Genomic DNA, 6,021 nt, shown 5'->3' with positions numbered 1-6,021 from the left:
GTCTATGGAGATTGCATGGCTGTGTGCTCGATTTTATACACCTGTCAGCAACAGGTGTGGCTGAAATAGCCAAATCCACTAATTTGAAGGGGTTTCCACATCCTTTTGCATATACAGTGCATTCTGGAAAGTATTCAAACCCTCTTACTTTTTCCACATTTTGTTACATTACAGCCTTATTCTAAAACGGATTCAATTGTTTTTTTCCCCCTCATCATTCTACACACAATACCCCATAATGACAACGCAAAAACAGGTGACGCTACAAGTTTGGCACACCTGTATTTGGGGAGTTTCTCAGATGCTTCTCTGCAGATCCTCTCAAGCTCTGTCAGGTTGGATGGGGAGCGTTGCTGCACAGCTATTTTCAGGTCTCTCCAGAGATGTTCGATCGGCTTCAAGTCCGGCCTCTGGCTGGGCCACTCAAGGACATTCAGAGACTTGTCCCGAAGCCACTCCTGCATTGTCTTGGCTGTGTGCTTAGGGTCATTGTTCTGTTGGAAGGTGAACTTTCGCCCCAGTCTGAGGTCCTGAGCGCTCTGGAGCAGGTTTTCATCAAGCATCTCTCTCTACTTTGCTCCGTTCACCTTTTCCTCGATCCTGACTAGTCTCCCAGTCCCTGCCGCTGAAAAATATCCCCACAGCATGATGCTGCCACCACCATGCTTCACCGTAGGGATGGTGCAAGGTTTCCTCCAGACGTGACGCTTGGCATTCAGGCCAAAGAGTTCAATCTTGGTTTCATCAGACCAGAGAATCTTGTGTCTCATGATCTGAGTGTCACGCTCTGGCTCCGGGACTTTGTGTGTTGAGCCAGGGTGTGTTCGTTTCGTGGTGTTTTGTTTGGTTGGGTGGTTCTATGTGTTGTATTTCTTTGTTGGGTTCAATGACTCCCAATCGGAGGTAACGAGTGTCAGCTGTCGGCTCGTTATCTCTGATTGGGTATCATATTTATCTGTATGTTTTCCTGTGGGTGTTGTGGGTTTTTGTTCCATGTTCTGTCAGTTTAGCAGAGGACTTCACGAATCGTTCTTGTTTTGTTGTTTTGTTCCAGACTTTGAGTTAATAAAGTCATGTTCACTCAACGCGCTGCGCTTTGGTCTGTTCATTCGTCAGACGATCGTGACACTGAGAGTCCTTTAGGTGCCTTTTGGCAAACTCCAAGCAGGCTGTCATGTGCCTTTTACTGAGGAGTGGCTTCCGTCTGGCCACTCTACCATAAATGGCCACTCTACCATAAAGGCCTGATTGGTGGAGTGCTGCAGAGATGGTTGTCCTTCTGGAAGGTTCTCCCATCTCCACAGAGGAACTCTGGAGCTCATTCGGAGTGACCATTGGGTTCTTGGTCACCTCCCTGACCAAGGCCCCTTCTCCCCGATTGCTCAGTTTGGCGGGCGGCCAGCTCTTAGGAAGAGCCTTGGTGGTTCCAAACTTCTTCCATTTAAGAATGATGGAGGCCACTGTATTCTTGGGGACCTTCAATGCGCAGACATTTTTGGTACCCTTCCCCAGATCGGTGCCTCGACACAATCCTGTCTTGGAGCTACGGACAATTCCTTTCGACACTGACTTGGTTTTTGCTCTGACATTATAATAATAATATAATATGCCATTTAGCAGACGCTTTTATCCAAAGCGACTTACAGTCATGTGTGCATACATTTTTACATATGGGTGGTCCTGGGGATCGAACCCACTACCCTGGCGTTACAAGCACCATGCTCTACCAATTGAGCTACAGAGGACCAGCCGACTGTGGGACCTTATATAGACAGGTGTGTGCCTTTCCAAATAATGGCCAATCAAGTTGTAGAAACACCTCAAGGATGATCAATGGAAACAGGATGCACCTGAACTCAATTACGAGTCTCATAGCAAAGTATACTTATGTAAATAAGGTCTTTCTGTTTTTTTGTTTTAATACATTTTTCAAACATTTCAAAAAACTGTTTTCGCTTCCTTCACCCTTGATAACTCTCCGTTGAAGTGATAACTCAGTTAGCCTGATAACTCTCAGTTGCCTAGTTAGCCTATTCTTAATGCTTAATTAGCCTGATAACCCAGTTGCATAAACAATTACCCTAATAACTCAGTTAGCCTGATAACTCCAGTTAGCTACAGATACTCTGCAGTTAGCCTGATACTGTTACAATAACCCAGTTAGCCTGCTCTCTTAGCCTGATAACTAGTTAGCCTATCTTTCCTCTTAGTTAGCCTAATCTTGGTCTTACAATCTTGTTAGCTGATCTCAGTTAGCCTGATAACCCAGTTAGCTCAATGCTGCTCAATGTGGTGTGTGTGTGTGTTATACGCACCAGATCCTCGGTAATCAGGCTAGCTCCGCCCACTGCCCATGCTCCTTCATCAATATAGACCAGCCCCTCCACGCCTCACACACCCCCCTACAGGAACACACACAGACACGATGGAGTGAAGTTTAAACGTGCAACAATGAAATGTGTTATTGTGTAATTATTGTACTTCCAACACGCTTTCAACATTTGCATTTCCAGAGAATAGGATACCTGTGTAGCAGGATGGTAGGATAGGATACCTGTGTAGCAGGATGGTAGGATAGGATACCTGTGTAGTAGGATAGGATACCTGTGTAGTAGGATGGTAGGATATCACCTGTGTAGTAGGATGGTAGGATAGGATACCTGTGTAGTAGGGTGGTAGGATAGGATACCTGTGTAGTAGGGTGGTAGGATAGGATACCTGTGTAGTAGGATGGTAGGATAGGATACCTGTGTAGCAGGATGGTAGGATAGGATACCTGTGTAGTAGGATGGTAGGATAGGATACCTGTGTAGTAGGGTGGTAGGATAGGATACCTGTGTAGCAGGGTGGTAGGATAGGATACATGTGTAGTAGGGTGGTAGGATAGGATACCTGTGTAGTAGGATGGTAGGATAGGATACCTGTGTAGTAGGATGGTAGGATAGGATACATGTGTAGTAGGATGGTAGGATAGGATACCTGTGTAGTAGGATGGTAGGAGAGGATACCTGTGTAGTAGGATGGTAGGATAGGATACCTGTGTAGCAGGATGGTAGGATAGGATACCTGTGTAGTAGGATGGTAGGATAGGATACCTGTGTAGTAGGATGGTAGGATAGGATACCTGTGTAGTAGGATGGTAGGATAGGATACCTGTGTAGTAGGATGGTAGGATAGGATACCTGTGTAGTAGGATGGTAGGATAGGATACCTGTGTAGTAGGATGGTAGGATAGGTACATGTGTAGTAGGGTGGTAGGATAGGATACCTGTGTAGTAGGGTGGTAGGATAGGATACCTGTGTAGCAGGATGGTGAGATAGGGATACCTGTGTAGCAGGATGGTAGGATGGGACACCTGTGTAGCAGGATGGTGGGATAGGATACCTGTGTAGTAGGGTGGTAGGATGGGATACCTGTGTAGCAGGATGGTAGAATAGGATACCTGTGTAGTAGGGTGGTAGGATAGGATACCTGTGTAGCAGGATGGTAGGATAGGATACCTGTGTAGTAGGGTGGTAGGATAGGATACCTGTGTAGCAGGATGGTAGGATAGGATACCTGTGTAGTAGGGTGGTAGGATAGGATACCTGTGTAGCAGGATGGTAGGATAGGATACCTGTGTAGTAGGATGGTAGGATAGGATACCTGTGTAGCAGGATGGTAGGATAGGATACCTGTGTAGCAGGATGGTAGGATAGGATACCTGTGTAGCAGGGTGGTAGGATAGGATACCTGTGTAGTAGGGTGGTAGGATAGGATACCTGTGTAGTAGGGTGGTAGGATAGGATACCTGTGTAGCAGGATAGTAGGATAGAGATACCTGTGTAGTAGGATGGTAGGATAGGGATACCTGTGTAGCAGATGGTAGGATAGGATACCTGTGTAGCAGGGTGGTAGGATAGGATACCTGTGTAGTAGGGTGGTAGGATAGGATACCTGTGTAGCAGGATGGTAGGATAGGATACCTGTGTAGTAGGGTGGTAGGATAGGATACCTGTGTAGTAGGGTGGTAGGATAGGATACCTGTGTAGTAGGGTGGTAGGATAGGATACCTGTGTAGCAGGATGGTAGGATAGGATACCTGTGTAGCAGGATGGTAGGATAGGATATCTGTGTAGTAGGGTGGTAGGATAGGATACCTGTGTAGTAGGGTGGTAGGATAGGATACCTGTGTAGTAGGATGGTAGGATAGGATACCTGTGTAGTAGGGTGGTAGGATAGGATACCTGTGTAGCAGGATGGTAGGATAGGATACCTGTGTAGCAGGATGGTAGGATAGGATATCTGTGTAGTAGGGTGGTAGGATAGGATACCTGTGTAGCAGGATGGTAGGATAGGATATCTGTGTAGTAGGATGGTAGGATAGGATACCTGTGTAGCAGGATGGTAGGATAGGATACCTGTGTAGCAGGATGGTAGGATAGGATACCTGTGTAGTACGGTGGTAGAGAGTAGGATACCTGTGTAGTAGGATGGTAGGATGATACCCTGTGTGTAGGGTGGTAGGATAGGATACCTGTGTAGCAGGATGGTAGGATAGGATACCTAACCTGTGGCAGGATGGTAGGATAGGGATACCCTGTGTAGCAGGATGGTAGGATAGGATACCTGTGTAGTAGGGATGGTAGGATAGGATACCTGTGTAGTAGGATAGGATACCTGTGTAGCAGGGTGGTAGGATAGGATACCTGTGTAGCAGGGTGGTAGGATAGGATACCTGTGTAGCAGGATGGTAGGATAGGATACCTGTGTAGTAGGATAGGATACCTGTGTAGCAGGGTGGTAGGATAGGATACCTGTGTAGCAGGGTGGTAGGATAGGATACCTGTGTAGCAGGATGGTAGGATAGGATACCTGTGTAGTAGGATGGTAGGATAGGATACCTGTGTAGCAGGATGGTAGGATAGGATACCTGTGTAGTAGGATAGGATACCTGTGTAGCAGGGTGGTAGGATAGGATACCTGTGTAGCAGGGTGGTAGGATAGGATACCTGTGTAGTAGGGTGGTAGGATAGGATACCTGTGTAGCAGGATGGTAGGATAGGATACCTGTGTAGCAGGATGGTAGGATAGGATGCCTGTGTGCAGGATGGTAGGATAGGATACCCTGTGTAGTAGGATGGTAGGATAGGATACCTGTGTAGTAGGGTGGTAGGATAGGATACCTGTGTAGCAGGATGGTAGGATAGGATACCTGTGTAGCAGGATGGTAGGATAGGATACCTGTGTAGCAGGATGTCTCCCGCCAGGTCTTCTCCACTGGTCCAGGAGTTGACGGGACACAGGAAGGATCCTCCTAGAGAGAGAGAGAGAGGAGGGGAGGAGTGTTATGGAGTCAAGCAGCTGTTTCCTCTTTGTTTCTGAGTCTGTTAGTTGGTAGTCAGTTAGCAGACAGCCCTCTGATGTCATCAGGCAGCGCAGCTCACCGTCGAAGCAGGTCACCTGCAGCACCATGTTAGCCCTCTTCCTATTGGCTGTCCACTCCAGCAGAGTCAGTGGATAGGTGCGTGCTGCCTCAGGGGCGGAGCCTGATCCCAGCCGGGACTTCTGATTGGCCTGGATCAGCCGGTGCTGGAGCAGCGCCTGGCAACCAGCAGGGGCGTGGTCAGACACAAACCTAGGAGGGGACAGGTGTGAGCAGGTAAAACCCCGGTCTGTGTGTATCTGTATACAGCGCCTTCGGAAAGTATTCAGACCTCTTGACTTTTTCCACATTTTGTTACGTTACAGCCTTATTCTAAAATAGATTAAATAAAAGTATTTCCTCATCAACCTACACACAATAACCCATAATGACAAAGCAAAAACAGGTTTTTAGAAATGTTGTGTGTCCTTAATTCAGTAGGTGTGTGTGTGTCCTTCAGTAGGTGTGTGTGTCCTTCAGTAGGTGTGTGTGTCCTTCAGTAGGTGTGTGTGTCCTTACTTCAGTAGGTGTGTGTGTCCTTCAGTAGGTGTGTGTGTCCTTCAGTAGGTGTGTGTGTGTCCTTCAGTAGGTGTGTGTGTGTCCTTCAGTAGGTGTG

The 6,021-nt window shown here is 47.2% G+C and overlaps 1 long non-coding RNA gene across 1 annotated transcript; it reads right to left on the bottom strand.

Moving 5' to 3' along the window:
- Positions 1–2,332: 2,332 nt before the first annotated feature.
- Positions 2,333–5,612, bottom strand: LOC123489002. The gene is made up of 3 exons (XR_006660381.1): positions 5,428–5,612; positions 5,225–5,297; positions 2,333–2,402 (listed from the first exon to the last, which is right to left on the bottom strand). It is a non-coding gene; the product is annotated as an uncharacterized LOC123489002 (long non-coding RNA).
- Positions 5,613–6,021: the final 409 nt, after the last annotated feature.

This window comes from Coregonus clupeaformis, unplaced genomic scaffold, assembly GCF_020615455.1.
Source record: "Coregonus clupeaformis isolate EN_2021a unplaced genomic scaffold, ASM2061545v1 scaf2668, whole genome shotgun sequence".
NCBI lineage: Eukaryota > Metazoa > Chordata > Actinopteri > Salmoniformes > Salmonidae > Coregonus > Coregonus clupeaformis.
The sequence above is the reverse complement of the archived record's forward strand: the minus strand, read 5'-3'. Positions and strand labels throughout refer to the sequence as shown.